Source organism: Phyllostomus discolor, chromosome 13 (assembly GCF_004126475.2).
Source record: "Phyllostomus discolor isolate MPI-MPIP mPhyDis1 chromosome 13, mPhyDis1.pri.v3, whole genome shotgun sequence".
Taxonomy (NCBI): domain Eukaryota; kingdom Metazoa; phylum Chordata; class Mammalia; order Chiroptera; family Phyllostomidae; genus Phyllostomus; species Phyllostomus discolor.
Genome location: NC_040915.2, coordinates 11,108,556 through 11,131,468, shown reverse-complemented (window position 1 = coordinate 11,131,468; position 22,913 = coordinate 11,108,556). Strand labels below are relative to the sequence as shown.

At 37.6% G+C, this 22,913-nt stretch overlaps 1 long non-coding RNA gene and 1 other non-coding gene across 2 annotated transcripts in view; both read left to right on the top strand.

Moving 5' to 3' along the window:
- The window catches only part of LOC118498054, a 32,631-nt gene extending 18,550 nt beyond the window's left edge, over positions 1-14,081 (top strand). The window contains exons 3-4 of the long non-coding RNA XR_004900574.1: positions 6,713-6,874; positions 13,878-14,081. This is a non-coding gene — a long non-coding RNA (uncharacterized LOC118498054). The remainder of the gene's footprint in view (positions 1-6,712; positions 6,875-13,877) is intronic.
- On the top strand, positions 3,922-4,052 carry LOC114510467. Its single transcript, XR_003685649.1, has one exon. It is a non-coding gene; the product is annotated as a small nucleolar RNA SNORA66 (small nucleolar RNA).
- Positions 14,082-22,913: the final 8,832 nt, after the last annotated feature.

Genomic DNA, 22,913 nt, shown 5'->3' with positions numbered 1-22,913 from the left:
GCAGGGTTCAAGCAGTTCATTTTAAGAAAGGAGGTGTGGTTTCAGTAAAGGCAGGAGAGCATGTGATAGTGATCTGTCACTGGGGAGGTGGAAAAACATGGTACGGTTTCTTTAGCAAGTTTTCTGAATCTGTATAGTATATGGCTCCTATACCTTGTACTTTTATCCTGAATGCTTTGCAACACTTTAGAAACTACCAAACAAGAAGCAATCTATACAATTCAAGGCTCTGTACTGTCAGCCCTCTTTCCTTCATCTTCCTTACAGCTTCTGTTTTCATCAAGGAGACCATTTTGGTATTTAGGTTTCCATTTTTGTGCAGGGCAGTAAATAATTATAGAAGAAATCTTCAAATCAACAAAATAGGTAGTGGAGAGGATTAGGTGGCATGAGGATCAGGCCAGTTGAGTGGAATTATCCGCATCTAAATGGCTTCAATTTTGATATGGTTCTATTGTTTAAAGCCTATCTGTTTATTCCTCTCCCTCAAGGATACTCCTAACTTGATTTAATTACCATGTACCTGAGGGCCCAACAAATAGGTGTTTGAGCACATGTAAGGCATATAAAATTCTTCACAGCTGACCATGTAGGTGTATCTGCCTTTGGTGTTCAGAGGAAGTTTAGTAACTGCTGCCTGGGCATGCAGCCAGTGTTTAGTAGGAAAAGCATACTAGACTTGATGAGTAGGCTGTTTGCCTACAAAGTCTTATTTCAGGAATCTCTCAAAATATTTCTGTGCATCTCCTATTTCAAATTCCATTATAAGGGAAAAGACTTTTCATTCAAATTAGAAAGACTTAAAATAGAAATGCAGGTGACAGTAAAAATAATAAAAATAAGCAACATATATAGCATTTTCTACAAGAAATGCTCTATTCTAAGCACTTAACTGTGGTATATCTTCCTGAGAACAGGGTTTGATAGGGACAAGGAAGAGGAAATACTAGATTAGTGAGCTCTTAGTACCTAAAAGTTTGAGATATACATCCAAGTAAGAAAGATGCCCAGGACAAACTGTTTAATTGTCACTTCTAAATGTATGTACCATAGTTGAGTCAGAATTTTACTTCCATTTACTTTTTTTTTTGAGAATTAAAAAAACTTATTTGAGAGGAACAAAGGATATGCCTAAGAAGCAAGATGAGAAAAATGCATCCTAGTTGCATTTACTCTTTATTGTTTAAGCATTGCCTCTTCTTGTCCCCAGGCCTTTGTAAGGTGTAACAGGGGCTGTAGGGCAGGACCTCCACGGCACATCTAGGCTCAGGTTCTCACTGCAGCAAGGGCATCAAGGATGTTTTGGGAAAGGTAAGTAAGATCCTCTCTTATGACACCATTCTCAGAAGTTAAAGATCTGTATTTAATCATCTATTTTGAATCTCTTTTTCTACTTTTTAATGTTTGGTTTGCTTTTTTGAATGTTTTGTGTTTTCTCACAAACAGAGCTACTTGAATGGTTTAGTTGCTTATTTGAGAAAATCCTAAAACAGAATTATTAAGATATCAGGTGGGTGAACCATATTAAACTTGCCCCAAAGACAACTTTTTTCATTTCTTTCTCTAAATTGTCAGTAAAGGTCTGTGGTAAATTGTTCTAATGCCTCACACAAGGTAACTTCCTGTTATTTCCTGCTGTATGTTAAGGAAATTCCTCCTTATCATCAGTGGAAGGGTAGCTGTTTCCCTGTCATTCCTTCATCCCTCCTTCATATATAGCTCTTGTTTTTTTAAAATGTGAAATATAGTAAATACTATTGTAAAAATGGTTCTATGAGCTGCTAAAGTCAGAGGTCAGGTGTATGCGATGAAGCTAGTTTCTGCTGTATTAACTGAGAAGGAAAATGTCACATTGAAGATGAGAGGACTAAAGAGTGAAGAACGTTTTATTTATTTTCAGGTTTACATAATTCACTGGGATTACTGAAGTTCTGTTTAGACGTATAATGAAAGGAAACCCCACTGTAGCACTTGTAACTTGAAATATCCATTCTAGCACCTGACTCAATCTTATGTTCTTCTCACATAAGAAATAATAATGGACACTCCACTAGGTTTGGAGTCAAACAGTGAAAATGATAACATTAATTTGGTTAATGTTTTACAAATTTCTAGACACATTAACCTTTTTATTTGGAGACCCAAGTGTTAATGCCTGCTCTACCACCTACTTACTGTGTAACCTCAGACAAGCTGCTTAAACTCTCTGAGCTTTAATAATTAACTGAAGAACAAAGATAGTATCTGTTATACTAATCTAAATCAGAGGTTGCTGAGAGACTCAAATAAAACTGAAAATCATACAATGGACTGTTATGTGGTGTATCTCCTACACTAGGTTAACTTTTTTTCTGAGGAAGGGACTATTTACAGTTTATCTTGCCTAGGACAGTGTAGCTCATAACAGACATTTTATAAAAACATGTTAACTTTTGTGGAACTTTTACCCAATAATTTTACCCACAGAAGATTTTGTTAATGATAAAGATGGTAACCTCCTGTGAAAGATATTATAAATTCAAGGTCTTTCTAAGTCCTAAAGGCTCACTGCTAAACACAGGTACTCATGGAGAAAAGTTTCACATATCAGTATTGGCTATCTTCTCAAGGCAGGTCCAGCACAGAACATACTTAATAAATGTTTGTTGAAAAATGTGCAGTCTTATTTACTGCCCCACACACCCACTCTTACTTGACCCCATGAGAAATCTTCATTTATAGGGGTAGCTACTGCTCAGGCAACTAGAGATCCTGGAAGCTAAAGGGATTCCAGGAGACCAATGGAAATCAAATCATACTGTTACTGGAGATATACTGATTCTGATAAAAAACAATGCAATGAAGTACTGGCTACTATTTATTGAACTCCTACTATGTACTTCACATACATTGTTCCAGGTCTTTTAGTCTCTAAAGTCCAAAGTCTTTCCCTCACTGTCTTCATTGCAAGAACATTTGAAGTACCTGTCCCAGCATCATAACAGCATGAAGAACCATCCCTCAACAATGCAAGCCAATCTGTGTTTTAGTCATTTGTAGAATGAGGAACTTCATGTAAATGACCTCTGATTCCTTCCATCTCTGACATGATATATTTCCTTCACTTAATAGACCCAAATATTACTCAAGAAATCTTGTCTTAATAGAGATTCCAATATTTTTTTTACTTTGTAATTAACAGACTACTATTAGTTGTACTAGGTAACTAGTCAAGAGTGCTGTTTAAGTTTTACTAAAGGCGTTTAAAGGTAACTTTATGTTGGTAAAATATTTAGTGGACTATGTTAGATATTGTTGAAAGCAAAAATCATAAATGACTTTTAAGTATCAATTTTTAAAATTGTATTGATTGATGAGAGAGACAGACAGACATTGGTTTGTTGTTCCACTTATTTATATATTCAATGTTTGCTTCTTGTATGTGCCCTAACTGGGGATTGAGCTCATAAACCTGGTGTACTGGGACGACACTTAACCAACTGAGCCAAGGCCTTAACTATCAATTTTTAGGTTGTTTTTAAATCAATATTTTGGGCTGAAGCTCGTGTTTGGAGTATGATGATGGTGGTAGATTATGTTGTTTTAAACATAGCCTGACTGGCAAATTCACTTACTGAATTATCTTCCCATTTATACATTTGTTCTCTCAATGCAATACAGATAATTACATCTGTATTCTAAGATTGACCATGAAGACACTTGTGTCGCAAAATATTTTACATATTTATATTGTGATAGAACACTGCATTCTATTTTGGAAAAAGATTTCACTTCAAAATCTTTTGCCATTTGAGCGTTGTTAATTTTTTTCAGTAAGTCTCTGTAACAAACCCTTAAATGTACATCTAAGTACATGACTTACTATTTTATCCATGGTGATGGAGAGTGAGGGAGAAATGACAGTTAAAGTGATTCGTCTAAGTGCAAACTTAATCACTAACTCTGCACGATGTTGCAGAAGTAAGGGGAACCAGGTTTGCTAAAGTAATTTTGGTGATAGACATGTATTGGCCTCAGAAGCTACTGAGGTGGTCCATTCTCCTAGCACAGTGTAAAAGACAATAAAGTAATTAATCTCAGAATGCATGCTCCCTGAAGGCAGGAGCTTTGCCGTGTTCACTATTCTATCTGTAGAACCAAGAACATTTATTGAATGACTGAATGTTAGGTCTCTCTGCCCTTATCATTGTGGTTGTAGCTCAGAGGAATTTTCACTGGTGGTGCAGAAATCTTCCTTTGGAATCTGGATCTCATGTTCAGTGGGAATGGCTGGTTCAGGAATAGTTGGCTTAAGATGTACTAGGGTATTGTCTGGATTTTTGTCCTTTGTGTAGCTGCCACTGCTCCAGGGAAAGGAAGCCAGTTTTGGAGAAAATTTCCTGATGGGTAACTTTGGAGTGCTCTCTGATTTCTCTACTTCTTTTCCTTCTGAAAAATATAGTCACTAGTTCAGGTAGAAGCAGAGAATCTTCCTCTTGGCTCAAGGTTGAATAAAAAGGAGCAGGGAGATCCTGAAGAATAATTACCTGGGGAAACAAAGAGTCTTGCTGTGGAGACTGCAGTCCCAGCCTTGTTTTCTGCAATGCACTTGAATTCTCCAGAATGTTCAGGAAATACTTCTGTGATAATCAAGGTGCAGACTTCCTCTGAAAAGAGATTCAACATGACCAGAATATTTGGGTGTCCCAATTTCAACAGTTGGATGTTTGATGTCAGGACGCCTCCTTCCTGTCTCTGTGCATAGTTCATGAGTCACAAATACTATACCAAGTGGAATTATAGGAGGAATGCATGGTCTGTGAGGACAGGAACTGTGGCCAAGAACAGAATCTGGAACCTGGCCATAGTCTGTACTCAGGAAATAGGTGTTGAGTGAATGAATAGATGAATAAATACACCTAAAGATTCCAGTTATCTTGTTTCTTCTGTGTTCAAGAGTTGGCATAGGGTAGTCTCAAAACTGCTCATGAAGGCAAAAGTAATTTAGGAGACAAAGTCTTCTGATGCTAATTTTGACTTAGTCATTTATTATCAAGATGTTGAAAAATTGTACTTACCAGGAATGGATGATAAATGAGCTCCTGAAATATAAAACAAGAGAATAGAGAGAGAATTTAAATGGCGACAGTTAATTTATTTGGGAGAAGGGGCCATATGTATAAGAGAAATAAATGGAAGAAAATACAAACTTAGCTATAATCTGGAGTCAGAGACTATAAATTCTGTAGAAACTCACAAAAGATGTGTAAAGAAACAAATACTTGGCAGGGTGCTGGAACTGTATTTTAGTTCTATTTTACCACAAAATTGCTTTATGACTTTGTGGAAATTACTTTTCTTCTCTGGGCCTTTGTTCTGCATCTCTAAAATGAGTGTAAGACCTGGTAATATCTCTTCACTGAATGTGAATCATTGCTACACTAATCATGAGGTAGCTAGCCCCTTTCTCCCAAGAAAAACCTTTTCTTTTAATATCTTTAAAATAAAGTTAAATACATTATGAAAGTACTGTAGTATTACTGTAGAAAAAAACACTAAAGGTTAATAACAGTTTTCTCTGGGTGGTGAGAAAGAAATGGGTAATTTAAAGTTTCTTCTTTGTGTTATTATAGATTTTCTAGTTTATTATAATAAATTTGTAAGTTTTGGAAAAATGCAATAAGTGTTATTTTAAAAAGAAATATTAAACCCTAGCTGGTGTGGCTCAGTGGACTGAGTGCCAGCCTGCGAATCAAAGGGTCATTGGTTCGATTCCTAGTCTAGGGCACATGCCTGGGTTGTAGGCCAGGTCCCTGGTAGGAGGTGCGTGAGAGGCAGCCACATATTGATGTTTCTCTCCCTCTCTTTCTCCCTCCCTTCCCCTCTTTAAAATAAAACAAATAAAATCCTAAAAAACAAGGAATATCATTGTGTAATACAGATGTTTCTTAAATGTGATGTGCAAATGTTCAGTTTTGAATTGACATATAAATGAATATATTCTCTTTACTTGGCTCAGAAACTAATTTGGACTCAAACCCTAGCTGCAGCATTTACTAGCTTTGTGACCTTGAACAAAGTGTTTAATATTTCTGATGTTAGGGTTTTGATTTGTTTTTTTAACTTAGAAAATGGAGGTAATAATAGTACATACCTTAAAATGTTGATGTGAGGATAAATGAGAAATATAACAATGAGAAATATAACAATGAAACAATGAGAAATTGTTTATAAAGTATAAACTTAGTACTTACCATAAGGGGTAGCATGTTTTTTATCCTTCCCTAAATTAATTATTAATTATTTTGTAGGACACTTACACAGTAAAGTATTTAGAAAGTTATATATCAGTTTTCATTTGTTTCACTCTTTTAAAAAATGTTTATTTCATATCTTTTCTTGTTTGTATGTCAAGAATTCATTGGGAAGATAGTTAAGATTGATTTATGAAAATAAACCAGTTCTTTCACAGCTAATAAAACTATTTCATTCAAAACAAAACAGCTATCTTTTCTTTTTTGATTGTTTCTATTCAGGAGTCATTTGGATTTAAAATAACAATTAACAATAGAAATTTCTGAGTCTGCAACATATCAACTATTAAGTTTTTAAACATGAATTATATTTCAAGGTTAATTGGAATAAAAAGCAAATCGAAAATCTGATCATGATACTTTTCCTCAGAATTCAAAAGTTGTCTGAGTCTGCTCTCTGCTCTTCCTCTCTGTCCCAGTGAATTTGCACTGTGGCTGTAGCCTGGACTCAGCATTCAAACTCGACAAATTGACCTCTGGTTGTAGAGCTGTCTTGAAGATGCTGAAGAACAAACAGAGAATTCACAGAATGGAGGAAACTTTCACCATACTCGCAGACAATGATTTGGGATGCCATTGTAGTAAGTGTGTATGCTTTTTCATCATAATTATTGACAACTGAGTGTCTCTTAATCAAAACAAGGAGCTGCTGGGAATTCTTTGGTGCTTTACAGTGAGGCATAAATTATTTTTATCTTATTTTCATAGGGTTGTGTTTAATGAGAAAGTTGTTATTTACTCTCCAAGAGCCATTTTTCAAAGTAGAAAACAGATTAGTTGAAAAGTCTTTTACTTCATTGTATTATTTTGTTGAGTACATATATAGTCACGATTTAATCTTTATTATTGGTCAAGTAGTATGGGTAGTGTTGTAATTTGTTAAGGATCCTGAATCATGACTTAGAGGACTTGAGCCAAAATCTCAACTCTGCCACTATCTTGTTGAAGCTGATCCTAGGAACTTGGAAGACTCTTAATCTCTGTGGACCTCAGGTTTTTTACCTGTGAAATAGGGCTACAAAAATGTTTAGCTTACCTTGAGGTTTTGAGGCTCATTTCAGACAAATAATCTAAAAACTTTAAAGAATGAAGAGTTATTTTGATATGTTTTAAGTGTTTATTGACAATAGCTAGTTTAGTCTCACATAAATGCATACATGAATGGGTGGCATTTGTGGTAAATTTCCTCCCTAAATCCTCACCCTCCACTTCTATTTCTAGCCCCAGGGACCTCTAGAATCTAGAATTATATTTTAAATTATAAGTCGATCCTGACACCAGAGAGGGAGTAGTTGAAGTCCTCAGGTGAGGCCTAGTTGAGACATAATGACCGCCAGCCCTGTGCTTGAGGCCTGATGCCCAGGACCCGCATATCACAGGGAAGGAATGCAGCAGGAGACAGATGAGACTTGTGGCAATAATCAACACCTGTGGCCTGACAGCATCTGCTGAAAGTGAGCTTCCAGGATAAATAGTAGTGCTTCTTTCTCTTAATGACATTGTTTCCTATGTCGCCCATCCTGTATGTGGTACAGGTTATGTCCCTACCCTGCTTCTCATATCTTGGACCAGCAATGGTTAGTGGTTCCAGTTCTGTTAGGTTTGGAAACTAGGAGACAGAGAGCCCAGAGGACTTCAACCTTAGTTTGGTTTGACCTAGCTGATTAAATCCTGCTGTTTCTAGTAGGTGATACAGGAGCATTCTCAATCCTGATTTCTGACTGTTACCAAAGCAAGAAATAGATATTGCTTTGTGCATTGACTTCATAACGATGTCTTTTAGCTAGTTAGGAGACTCCGATAAATTTTGAGGTGAGGCAGAGCCAAGTCTGCTTTGAGAGGGCAGTCCACTAAGGGTTGCCCTTCAGAGCTGGAGGATTGACACAGAGCAAAAGTCTTAAGAGCAGGGGATAAACCATGAGTTGCTCTCTGACATTTCACCCTTTCTGGAACTCAGTTATCTCCAATAGAAAATAATAATCTCTGAGGTTCTTTTTAGTTTCCCCTTTCCTCCTTTGTACTTCTTCGATAATGCCTACAATTTATCTGTAAAATCCAAACTTTGTCATGCAGTGTGGGTAGGTTACCTTGGTAAACGGGGCCACAACACAAGTGAATCCTGACAGGCTGTTACAGGGACTCTGCATCTGGTTTAGGAAATAGAAGAGACACTATCATACATAGTGTCAAGGCTCTGAAACCTAGGTGCACGGTGGCTATGAACTGACTGGATTAGTTTTAGCTGCTACCAACCACACCCTAAGTTTCCTTTTTGAAAAGGATGATGCTTCTAATTTAGATGTCACTTTCAATGTCGGCTCCAGTGCCACCTTTTTTCTCTCTCCTCCAGCATTTCCATTAGCTGAGATGGTGAAATAGAACACTGGGAAATTACATTTGAGAAATGAGTATTGGCAGTTTTTAGAGACTGTATATTAAAGGTTTCTAAATTTTACTGACTAGATTTTTTTCCTCCTCCATACAGTTGCTCTTGTATCTTTTAGGTTTTTGAAAAAGCATCTTCTGCCGGCCCCATTTTTTAAAATAGGAAACTCATTCCTTAGATAGTTGGAATACTTTTTATGGGACTGAGCTCCTAGAAACCAACTGTCCCTTTTGGTCTGGCCCACAGACAAATGGCCAACTCACAGAACCACCATGGAGCTATTTCTGAGACCCATGGATTTCATTGTTGTTTTCTCTGAGGTCATGCAGCTGGAGGCTCTCCTCATGTTTACTACTTTTCAAGAAAGTTGCATTAACGAATGCAACTTCTCCTCTGGACCTGTGTCTCTAGTACCAGGACCCCTCCAAAGGCTTTTAAAACTGAACCTACCCTCTGAAGGTCAATATACAATGGTCGAACTAAGGTAGAATAACTTGATCTGATGTTGGAGGTTTTATTAACCTGGGAACTCTGGTCAGAGAAACTCTAGTGGTTTTCTTCTTTATCCTGTGGAAGAACAAAACCAAACACAATCCAGTTGAAGAAAGATCAGAGGTGGCTTTGATGGAAATGCCTAACTGTATACATTTGAATGCATCACATTTTAAACCTATAATCCTTATTTTTCTTTTGAGTTGCATAATAATTTTAGTTTTTTCCTTTTTGACCAATTATTAGGGGATTATGTCTTCTCATAGTTTTGCTTTAAACTTTCTTTGTCTTAATCCAATAGTCAGTGGGCTGTTGCTAAACACTTAAATTATGCACAAGAAAATAACTTATAAAGCAAATAAGACTTTTTAAAGTTTGGGTATTTTGGGGGTATATTTTTATAAGTAGAATTCCCCCTATATTCATATGCAACAAATGCACTTCACATGTACCTTTTGTACTTATTCTGTCATTTCTGTAGCATATTCCAAACACAATCACAGAGAGAAAATGTTTTCTTACTTCCCTGGGTACCTACAAGAAAGAGAAAAAGGAAATTCTGTCCAAATTTCACTGGAATTTAATAAAATCTAGTTCACTGATTCTACTCACACTAGGTTAGTTACAGACAGCAGGTCAATCCAGAACATCTGCATTCTTGACTAAGATGGAACTACTTTCATGTTTAAAAAAATCTAGATGTTTACCTTTCCAGAACTATAGCACTTGCACCCAGAAGAGGTATTGAGTTATTTCCCAACACATAACTTCAGAGGGCATATATTAGTGTCTGTGAATTTATGTTTTGGTCTGAAGTTATAATAAGAAATCTAATGAAACAAATTGCTGTGTTTACTATAAGAAGGATGTTGTCAGTGTTCATATATATATCTCAGTCCTCAGTATCATGAATAATTGGGCTTCTCCCATGGTACTAGTTTAGTTTTTCCTCACAGATACTGCATATCTTAATATTGGTTGTACTTCCCTCTGTGTTAGCTACTTGAAAGTCTAGAGCTCACATTAAAGTCAATAATTCAACAGATTAGAGTCAGGATCACCTGCATTTGTAACCTGACACTTTTTTTAAACTATGTCTATGATGGTTTATTTACCCAATTCAACATTTGGATCATATGACCCCACAAAGAACATTTGATTCTATATCTGTCATTGTCATTAGTTATATGGCCTTGAACAAGACCCTTTGGGATCTCAGTGATCTTATATCTAATGAGAAATGAGAAGTAGTATGGTCCCTAAGGTTCCTCTCGATCCATTTGGTCTTTTTAAATATTTAAAATCTCAGGGTCTGATCATGCTTTAAAATTGCTGATTTATAATTACCAGAATAGATGAAATTCCATGAGATAGTAAGATAAATAAAGATGAACATTGGGCTAAAAGCAAAGGCATTTGGCACTTAGGGCTGTGGCTTAGACTGCCACTCCATAATGTAGGTGTTTAAAAGATGGACTGAGCTTTAGAATTACTTAAACAATTTAAAGTGTTATTTATTTCTGAGAACACATGTTTTGGAAAGCACTGAGTAAATGATAAAACGAAATCAAATATGACAATCAACCCCTACTTCCAGAAAAGGAACAATTTGTAAAAGAAAGCTCCCTTTTAAGTATTGAGTTCTCTAGCTAAAGTCACTGTAGTCTTTACACTAGATTCTCATGTATTTTGCTTTAGTGGTTAGAAAAGGATGTTTTAACAAGGAAAAAGAAACCCTTTTGCATGGCTGCTATGAAATAATACCATACTCCAGAGTGTTAAAATGAAAATGTGGATTCTGGATGCATATGGCTTCTACCTGTGACCCATTCTGAAGTGTTCCTTCTTGATTTTAGGTAGCACTCGGCATGCCCTTGAGAGAAAAAATAGCTAGGGGTTTTACTTTGGTGATGAGTTATGCTAGCAGGCTTCGTGTCTCACGTAAATGGTAACCTTTGCTGAGTGTAACCCTAGCTCTTTGTAAAGAGAACAGAATTAGACTCCACCAAATGAAGAGTCCAAGGCCTTGGCACTCTTACCCTGGAAAGATGGCAGGATACATAGAAATCATACAAATGAACAAAGACAATGCCCTTATAGCATTGCCTGAAGAGCTAGGATGTCTGGAGAGTTATGCTAGCTTAATGAATATTGTGTAGGTTCAGTGGTCTGAAAAAAAATAGAACATTAGATCTTTTTACAAGTGAGCAACTGAAGAATCTGATAGTAGCTACACTGGACAAAAATTGGGGAAAGAGAAGGGAGTAAGGCAAGTTAGCAATATATATTTCAAATGTTTTAAAATCTCACATGTTTTTTTCTATTTTAGATTTATATTCATTATTCGTTTATCCACTATATATTAACAAATGCCATACTAAGTAATCTTCATTCACAGAAAAAGATAATTATTTTGAAGTGTTCACAAAACAACAGATGTTATGGAAAAAAATTTGTTTTTGTGTTGTACCTAACAGAGCAAGAAGAGGAGAAAAATAGTTGAGGAAAGATGTACATGAGTTAAGTCAGAAAAGGAGTTGTGAGTTGTGTTTATGTATTGAGTTACAATGTTTTTCATCACTTTTTGAACAAGCCCAGAGCTTCTGCTTTCTATGGCACAGGGTTATCAGTCCCCACAAAAATGAATGAATTTGACTTGTGAACATAATCACACTGTTTGAAAAGAAGGTGATATTTGACATCAACTGAGCGTTTTAATAATGGTTACGAAAAGTTGTTAAGGAAGTTTTGGTACACGGGAAATTCTAAACATGCACCTTACCTGTTTATTTAGGTCATGTTTGAGTAACAGGTTTTTATTTTTTCAGGTCTTTTAAAAAATATGTATTTAGTTTTAGACAGAGACACACACAGAGAGACAGAGAGAGACAGAGAGAACATTGATATGTTGTTCCATTTATTTATGTATTCAGTGCTCACTTCTGCAGCACATGTACTATTTATGTGTTCATTGGTTGATTCTTGTATGTGCCCTGACCAGGGATCAAATCCACAACCTTGGTGAATTGGAATGATGCTCTAAACAATTGAGTTACCCAGTCAGGGTTCATATCTCTTGATTTCTTTACCGTATTGTTTTCATATTTGGCTCTTTCTTTTGTTCTTTATCTCTTGCTTTTCAGAAAAGAAATCACCCTTTTATTTTTAACACATTAAATCAGTAATTTTCTACCAGTGTGCCATGGCACACTGGTATGCCACAAGAATTTTTTAAAATATGCAATACCTGACTATTTAGCAACACATGTTTCAAATGTTTTAAATGTCACATGATTTTATCTATTTTAGATTTATATTCAGTGTTTGTTTATCTCCTGTATATTAACAAATGCCATACTAAGTAACCTTCATTCACAGAAAAAGATAATTATTTTGAAGTGTCCACAAAAGAACAGATATTATGGAAAAATTTATTTAGCCAGGGACACTGACTTCTTTTCCCTTAGGTTGCCAAATTAAAAAATGACAACAGCCAACACAATAGCCATCAATGTGAATGAATCAAAATTATACTTACATTTTTTGTCAGATTGGCAAAAAATATATATTTTGGTGTGCTGCAGAATTTTAGTAATTTTAGTTTATTTGTGCCATGAGATAAAAAAAGGTTGAAAATCGCTGCATTAAACTAATGTCAAGGGTGAGCTGATATTTTCTAGATAACTAGAAATTTTACTTGATCATACTTAATGTTTTGTCACTTTACTAGTGTTTTGTCAAATTTCTTGATTTTTACATAGTGCCAAGGAGATTATCAATCATGTTTCTTCATGTTAAAGTCCTGGTTCTCATGGTTCCTCCAATAGAAAAATGGTATTTTGATATAAAACCACTTTGTGAAGCTATTTTAAAAGATTACTACACTTTAGCATGCAGATTTCTATTTGGATATCTATGTGGCTCAACTTTTACTGCACTTGTTTTCCTGATATCAGGGTTCACATTGTTCACAGCCTTTCTCAGACTGCCTCTCCATCAAAGGATATGATGCCTGGTCATGAATTAGGAAATATCACTACTTCCTTACCCTAATGCTGAGATCTTAGTAGGCTTGCAAACAACTGGGACATATTTTGAAACTTGCTCACTGAGGGGGCTCTTTTGGAGCATATAGTCTTCTACCGGTGACTTCACGTTTTTCAGTCAGGAATGCAAGAAGCATTAGCTGGGTGGTCATCTCTGATCCATGTGTTGTCAGCTGGGCCATGTGGGCCTAGTTGCATTTTTCCAAGATGGTTTCTTCACTCACATGACTGGTACCTTGGTGCTATTTGGTGTCTCTCTGTCTGTCTGTCTGTCTGTCTCTCTCCATATGGTGTCTATTCCTCCAGGACCTCTTTATGTGGCTTGGACTTTTCACAGCATGGTGACCTCAGGATAGTTGGCTTTCTCATATGGAGGTGTAGTTCTAAGAGCAAGTGTTCAAGAATCATTTGTCTTGTTAAAAAAAACCCCACTTTATTTTATTGTGACTTTGTAGACCCTCAATTATGGCAGTACAGGAACTAAATTAAAAAAAAAACTAATTTGTAGAGTTCTATGTAAAAAATTCAGGTCTTAGGAATCAAATAATAAGATAAACATGATAGGCTTGAATTATATGGCAAGCTACTTTTTACTTTGTATTGTTAGAGAACTTTTGAATTTCGTTAAAGATTGGGTTTATGATTTTTTTCTTATTTAAGGGTAAAATATTGAAATTGAACCAGTTCTGGAACAAGGGAGCAGTGGTGGCAGAGGCCTGGACTCTGGGAGAATGGCCTACAGTACTTTCTGCTCTCATTCTGCACACCTGCAGTGACGGTGCTGATGAGAGATGTCAGGAGAACAGTTGCCTGGAGTTAAGGGCCTTACTGTCTTGGACGCAATCAACAACTTTCAGTTGTATTTTGCAGGTTCTCCCCAGCTCTTTTATCTGCTCCTCCCCAGAACTCTGTCCCTCTTAGTTACAGTATTTTCTGTCTTTAGACTTAGCCCTCAAAGCTATCACTGAAGCCCACATAAAAACTGATTTGTTTTATACCAATCCTCTGATAGATTGATTCAGATAAAGATACAAATTTCTCCATGAATACATTCCACTCCTCCATTTGTCTTTTTTTTTATTGTAATACTCACTTGAGGGAGAGAGGGAGGGAGGAAAGGAGAGAAGGGGAGAGAGAGAGAGAGAGAGGGAGGGAGAGAGGGAGAGAGAAATGTCAATGTAAGAGAGAAACAGAGATAGGTTGCCTCCTGTATTTCCTTTGATATTTAACATAAAATAGAAAGTGAAATTTGTCCTCTTTGATGTCACTGGCCCCAATACATAAGTTTTTATATTATAAGATCATGCCCAATTTTTAAAAATGGATGTTGCATTTCTGTTTGCTCTAAACTCACATGCAGAGTTATTGCCAAGAGGAATTCTGTGTGCACAAGGATAGCAAGACCACATACTGTCCTTAGATGGGAGTCAGGTTACCCACCACATAGACAGCGGCATGTGCTAGAGCCACATGTAACTAGAAGAGTCTTAGAGAGGAGAATCTGCAGCATTAAGCTGGCCTTGCAAAGATGAAATAAAATAAAATAAAATAAAATACTTTGCTCAGTCCTCTCTGAGATTGATTTTTAGCAATTGTAGAATGAAATTAATTACCCAGGCACTGCACTACCCATAATTTTTTTTCTTTTTTTAAAAGATTTTATTTATTTATTTTTTAGAGAGGGAAGGGAGGGATAAAGAGAGAGAAAAACATTAATGCTCGGTTGCTGGTGGTCATGGCCTGCAATACAGGCATGTACCCTGACTGGGAATTGAACCTGGGACACTTTGGTTTGCAGCCCGTGCTCAATCTACTGAGCTACGCCAGCCAGGGCCCATAATTTTCTCATTCATTCTTCACAAAAACCAAAGATGTAGAGATATTATTCTCCTTTTACAAATAAGGAAACACAAACTTTGAGAGGTTATACAAATTGCCCAAAGTCACATAGCTAGTAATCAGTGGAGCCAGGGAGAAATCCACACAATCCATCTCTAGAGGAGAGAGTTCTTAATCTCTACTATAAGAAATACACTTCCTTAACCTGTGCCCTTCTTGGGAATTAGGAGGAAAGGGGACCTGGGTTCTAAGAAAAAACCTGACATAATACTTCATAACTAGCCTTTGGGTTTAGTTAGGAGGGGCCTCATAAGAATATAAGCAGAGATATCCATCAATAATCCTATCATACACAGGACACTAGGTCAGAGGCTTAACTCTGACAGAGAAGCTTAACTCTGCTATTTCTTAGATGTATAAGAAAATATATGTGATGTTAAGATGAATAGAATTGGACAGTGTGTAAAAAGCTTTCACAAAATGTGAGAGAGATCTGTGGTAATTGTATTGATTTCATTTTGAGATGTGAAATAGTTCTAGGTCAAAGTCCCCAAAGACCCACATCAGTAGTCTTGGCAGGGGCAGAACTGAAAGTGTGTTTAGTAAATAAAATATTTGAGACCCCAAGGGTAAATTATCAGTAGGTCCAGTGCCTTCATTGTAGAATATGGTGTAATGATACCCCACTTCAGTTCTCTCAAGAAAGTTACTAAGGAGTTACGAAGGGAGGAGAAGATGGTGATTAGGAAGGTTAGCAGGACATATTTCTTTCCTAACTTTCTTTTATTAACACAGTTTAATTTAACTCACTGTCACCTTGGCAGTGTTGAACTGTGTGAGGGATTGAGAAGTGTGACAGTGATGAACTCATGAAGGCAAGGAGCAGTGTGAAATGCCAGGAGGTCACGAGGGAGGTGTAATGATAGTAGACACTTGTGCAGAGCTGGAGCTTTTCAGGGAGGTTGTGGAGAAGCTGGGGGTTAGAGAGAAATGAGAGAGGAAGTCAGGCTTTGCAGCTTCAGACTTAATCTCAGTGCTGTCCTTGGTTCCTACAGTCACGGGGTAGGGGGAAGGGGGTGGTGGTGGTGGTAGAAAGGGGGCAATATAGAAGTGATGTCACCTAGAATCATAAAATCATTGAATACCGGAGCCCCAAATGACCTTGGAGTCCATCAAGTAAACCTAGTCCTTCATTTTTAGTTTAAAGGGAATTTAGAGTGTTGTCTATTTGCTTCAGAAACAGTTTTGCTACTTGTCAGGCTTTAACATCATTTTCTTTTGCAGTTTTATTTTCTTTTATAAGTCATATCCATAAAAGACCCTGTGTGTTAGTGTTTGTGTGGGTTAGGCCTGGATTTTCAGACAGTAGAGTAAAGGATGGTGATTTTAGTTACCTTTTTAGTTGCAGAATTTAAATCAATTTAGTCAATCTATAGATTTTTGAGTATTCACTCAAGGTATTCCTTTGTCTCTGAGGTCTGGACAACAGATCTTAGGTACATAATTTGGATAGTGCTTTGTTTTCTAGGTACTTCCATATTCTGTAGAGAGAGAAATTAATGATAATAATAGCTCTTCAAGCATATGGAAAAGCATTTGATGGTTTTGCAGTGGTTCTCAAAACTTAATATGCATATATACACCTACAAATCTTGTTAAAATGCAGAATCTGATTTAATAGATCTAGGTTGGGCCTGACATCCTATATTTCTCACAAGCTCCCAGGTACAACTGATGCTTCTGGTCCATGGAGCACAATTCAACAAGTAGTGTGAGCAAAGTCTTAACATGGCTAAAATGTGAGGCATGCATAGGGAATAGCAAGTAAGTCAGTTTGACAGGAGAGAAGATTGAAAAGATTGGTTAGGATCAGATCTCAAAGAGCCCTGAGTACAAGGGTAAGGATTTAGATGATATGTGTTAAGGAATCATTGCAGGCTTCTGTACTGGTTATACAGTGACATGATGGGACCTGTACTTAAGGGAGATTTATCTGTCATCATGTATAGGACAGATGGGGTAGAAGTTTCATATTAGGTATCAAGTAGCAGAGACTCAACTCCTGGCCCTTAATGCCAAATGAGACCATGTGCAGAAAGGAGAGAGGAGGGAACTGGCAGCAAGGAAGCTACTTACTTTACAGACTGGCCCTGGGTGGGGAGACTGGGAAGTTGTTTGGATCATAAATCTCTTCAATCTGCCCAAAGTCCAAGAGATCCATGCCAACCCCTTATTTATTTAAGGATGCAGCCATAAGCTATGTACTTGGTAAATTTTTCTGTGAGATCCAACTCAACACTAAATATCTAACACCAAGATGATGACATTTGATCTTTCCTGTTTGATTTAATGAACAGTTGTACCTTACCCAGACTTCAGTCTAATTTGAACTTCATGCAAGTTTAGAAAATTCCTGAAGTGGAAAACTCCAAAAAAAAAAAAAAACCCCAACAAATCAGGGGAGGGTTGTGATAGTTGACTTCATCTACTCCCTCTTCTGTCAAAACATTACATACTTTCTTCCCACTTTCATGAAAAATAACCTTAAAAATAAATTTGTACACAGGGTTATAATTCTATGAGTTTAGGGCTCATACCCTTTCCTCCCTCCTTCCCTCCCTTCCCTCCCTCCCTCCCTCCCTCCTTCCCTCCTTCCTTCCCTTCCTCCCTTCCTCCCTTCCTTCTTTCCTTCCTTCCTTCTGTGATCTATACAGTTTCTGACACATTGTGGCTGCTTAGAAAATGTAGAAAAAAAAACAACAATAATGTTGGCATGTGGTTTTCAGTTGTGGCTCAGGGATCAGTGGGACACAGAGCAGAATTGCTGCCAAGGAATATGATCCTCACTTGATTCTAATTATGTCTTTGTGGTGCAACTTTTAAATATGAAGACGGCTGGTGTTGTATAGCTCTGTCCTCAAGCTGTATGAGATTGAAATAAAAGTGAATTATTTAGGGTTAATTCCAAATGCAAAAATGTAGAAATGACTGATTAGTCTTTTGATATTTTAATATCTGCATCTTGGTGAAAAGACACCCACTACCCATTGTGAACTCTTGGCAATAGTCCAATATGAAGTTTAAGATGAACAGAATGTGTGCCCTAATTTGAGGTCTAAAATTTTCTGAAAAGTAAAGCAGGATTCTTGCTTTTGACCCCATCCTCCACTCTGATGATAAAAATGATAGGCTATTCATACTTGTTTTTGTTAGCAACCTCTCTTTCTTTGTCTTTCTCCCTTGAGTAAAACCAGGTTGCTATCAGTAAAATGGTGAGACCAATATTTCTACTTGGGTTGGGATTATAATCCTCGTTTGCAAATGATGGGAACCCAAACTCCTAATTCTCACCCAGGTGACCAAATGTCTGACAGATTGCTAAGGGATAAATAAGGCTGGTGAACTCAGAGAACATCAGGTTGCTGGCTTTTCTTCAAATGACTGGATTACTAAGGTAGAAAGTACTAAAAATAAATCAGGGCACAGATTCTGCTGTCAGGGGTTCAGTGTTGAGATAATTTGTCTTCTTGGCTGGTGTTGACATCATCCATTGTCCTAATACATTGTGGAAATAGCCAGAATAAGAAACAGATTTGGCCATGGACTAGTGTTGGTAAAAGTCTATAGCCCTGTCCTGTTATAGGAGCAACTTATTGTTGCTTCTTGTCCGGCTCAGTTAATTAGTCCCTCCAATTCCTCTAGGACATGGCTAAATACATCAAGGTGAGAACTCAAAACCAAACTCAGGGCCAGTCTCAGGGGAAAGTACTTGAGCTCTTCTAATTTCAAAAATATTTTTGCTAGGACTTTTCCATGTCAGCTGGGTTTCAGTGTTTCCTCCAAGGGGTCAGATTCAACCAGAGCTGGAAAGGTGGTAAAAATTCTCAGGAACTCAGTTCTAGGACCTGAATATTCTGCAATAATCCAAGTCATATGACATGGAGAAAAGATTTTTATTGCTGAACTTCTGTATCTGTTATTGGCTCAGATGTTCTTAGCAAAGAGCCTTTGCCAGTCAGACTTTATAGATCTCATTTTAACTAAAATGGAATGGAAATGCATGTAAATCCCTATTTTTTTTTAATATCTATTCCTACTCTCTTTTAGTTTTATAGGAAGTTGCCTTTAACTGGAATAATTTACTATTTTACACCGATTAAGTGCTTGATAATAAAAAAAAATGCTTTCACTTATTTATCTTGTGACCTTCAGACAAGTCTGTGAGGAAGGCTGATATTATTGTCCCCTTGTTAACTGCTAGACTCAGAAAAGCCAACAGTTTCAGACCTTGGGAGCAATTAGTGCTGGGAGCTCTGGGATTTCTTGGTCTACTTAACAATGTCCAGTTTGACCCAGGGCCCTTTCTACAAGTCTGGAGGCTTTTCTTTTTAAATTTTTATAAAATAATTTATTTAGTCTTGGCCAGGTGACTGGGTTGGAGCATTGTCCCATACACCAAAAGGCTGCGGGTTCTATTTCAACTCAGGGCATATACCCTAGGTTGTGGGTTTGATTCCTGATTAAGATACATACAGGAAACAACTGATTGATGTTTCTCGTACCTATGTTTCTCTCCAAAATCTCTAAACATATCCTTGGGTGAGTATTATTTTTTATTTAAGATTTTATTTATCTATTTTTAAGCAGAGGGGAAGGGAGAAAGAGAAGGACAGAAACATCAATGTGTAGTTGCTTCTCTTGTGCCCCCTGCTGGGGATGTGGCCTGCAACCCAGGCATATGCCCTGACTGGGAATCAAACCAACGACTCTTAGGTTCACAGGCTGGCTCTCAATCCACTGAGCCACACCAGCTTGGGCTCCTCGGGTGAGTATTAAAGATAAATAAATACATGAAGAAAGAAAATAATCTTTCAAAATATTGAAAGAAAATAATCTTTCAAAATTTCTATAAAAATGCTTTCTCATTATAGAAAATTTGGAATATATGGCAGTGAAGTGAGAGAAAAAAATCAACTACAGATCAAGTACATAAAAACAAATTCCTTGGATTTCCTTAGGCTTTTGACTGAAGCTGTGTGATGTAAGAAAAGATCAAATAGGGATTCAGTAATGCTTATTCTCTCTCCACCTGTTTTCCTGCAGTTAGCATAATATACATAATAGATATTTTAATCCAGCTCAGAGATCCTTCACAGGTAGGTATTGGCTCTAGACATTCCTGAGCTCTGTAAGGTGAGCCCAAATCCCACTGCCATCCCTGGTAGAGAACAGCTATTTACTATTCTCTCTTCATGACTCTTCTCTTTTTTCCACATATCCTTTTCCTTTCCTTCTGGCTCTATTAATGCAATTTCTCTTTATCTTTCCCTGTAATTTCTGGTCTTTTTTTTTTCATCCTCACCCAAGGACATTTTTTTTTTTCATTGCTTTCAGAGAGAGAGGAAGGGAGAGAGAGAAACATTGATGTGAGAGAGAATCATTGACTGGTTGCCTTCTGTATATGCCTGGACTGGGGAACCATAGTGCCCAGTTCTGGACCAAGGATCAGGGATCAAACGTGCAACCTAGGTATACACCCTGACCAGGGATCAAACCTGCAACCTTTTGGTTATGGGAGTGACACTCTAACCAACTGAGCCACACAGGCCAGTGCTCATTTCCAGTCTTAATGTCACCAGCTGCCCTTTTGCAGATCTTTCTCCAGATTCTGCCAGGCTTCCCCAGTGCAGAGAGTCAAGGGCTTAGATGACATTGAAGAGAATGAAAGGGCTGTTCTTTCTGTAGTCTCCCACACACCCAGCTTGGCACTTAGAAGTTTTGTCTGACCAAAGAGAGGAGTTCTGGGAAGTGTAGAAACTGTAGCAGCTCCAGATGTTCAGAGCCAGGATATAGTGAGTTGCATTATATCTTTGAATCCACTCCTGCATTTTGCTTAGTGCTTAATAACAAACATTAGATAAGAGGGTGCTTATTGGTGAGTACGTGAATGAATGAGTGAGTAAATGTATTTAGTCCTGAGAGGAGTAGACTTGGGAAGCTACCATACTAGCTATTTATAAATTAAAAGCATCAGGATTGTATTCTCTGTCCTGTGCCCAAGGAATTAAGAATGGTTGATTGTTCTCATCTGTAGAATCCCTATGGCATGAGAAAACCCAGTCAAGCAGCAGTTTTGGTTTCAAAGGTACTCACAGCTTCCTCATGGTGTGTCTACTTTTCTGTTCCTATTATCCTCACAGAAAGAGCCACTTGAGACTGGGTTTGTTTGAGATAGATCCCTGCTCTCTGGCAAGGAGGGGCATAAACTGGAATGACAGCTGTTTGCAAAGAGGCTAGGGATCCAATGAAAGAGTTGGGGAAGGGTTTCCCTAGTCCCCTCTGGTGCAGCCCCGGCTTTCAATTTACCACACAGAAGGACAAGAATATGTGACCTTGAGTTAACCACTAATAATTATACATTAAATCTAAATGAAAACTATGAGATAAAAGGCAGGGCAGAAGCCAAAGTCTCATGGAGATCAAAACATTTTTATCTGGAATGTAAAGAATTTTGGTATTGACATTTCAAAGAAATTAAAGATGGGAGATAGCTATAATTGCTTGGATCAGGAATACAGCTTTACTCATTTCAGAAATCTAATATCTTAGCATTGGCTTTGGTGGAGAACCCTATGCAGGGTTGTAGATATTTACGGAGAAGTGTGTGGAACAGCACTTTTTTTCTTGGAAGCTTAAGACTTTTGTTTTACACACTATTGGTTGATGTACTTTTAACTGGCCTGGTTAGATTAGTACTCCATAAATACAATACAAGAATTTAGGTCTGGGGGACTTCTGGTCAAGATGGAGGTATAGGTAAACATACTTTACCTTCTTGTGCAACTACAGAATTACAACTAGACTTCAACACAAATACCACTTAGAACCATCAGAAAATTGAGCTGTATGGAAGTCCAACAAGCAAGGATTTAAAGAAATCACATTCATCCAGATGGGTAGGAGAGGCAGAGACACAGAGACAAGTGGAGAGGCATGGAAACACAGTGTGGCTTGGAGAAGCGGTGGTGGTGGAATGGGCAGTCCCAAAGTCCTGTGTGATGGATAAAAATCAGGAGGGATACCTTGGGAGTGAGTAATCCCAGCCCTAGGCCAGACTGCACAGCCCAGGGTTCCAGCACCAAGGAGATAAATCCCTATAACTTCTGTCTGTAAAAATCAATGAGAGTTGGGATGGTGGAAGAAACTGCCAGATTTTCAGGAGACTCTGCTTAAAGGGCCTGCATGGACTTAGAATGTATGCAGACGTACTCTCTCTGGGATTCAGCAATAGGGCAATAGCTGAAAGGGCACCAGTCACATATGGGGAATAAGTGAAGTGACTGGAAATAGGACAAGTGCTAGGCAAACCTCCAGAAGCCAGGCAGAGACATTGTCCCTTCTCCAAACCCTCCCCAAACACAGAGCCATAAAGTGGTGAAGTAGGTTGCCCCGCCTTGGCAATTACCTAAATCTCTACTCCACACAGTTTACAGGTGCCTTTTCTGCAACAGGCCACACTACTAAGATGGGGAGTCAAAGCAGGTCTACCTAATATGCAGAAACAAACACAGGGAGGCTGCCAAATTGAGGAGACAAAGAAATATGGCCTAAATGAAAGGGCAGAACAAAATCCCAGAAAAGAACTAAATGAAACAGAGATAACCAACCTATCAGTGTAGAGTTCAAAACACTGGTGATCAGGATGCTCAAAGAACTCAGTGAGTATGACAACAACATAAAAAAAGACCCAGGGTGAAATGAAGGTTACATTAAGTGAAATAAAGAAAAATCTACAGGGAACCAACAATGGTGGAGATAGAGCCAGGATTCAGATCAACAATTTGGAACATAAGGAAG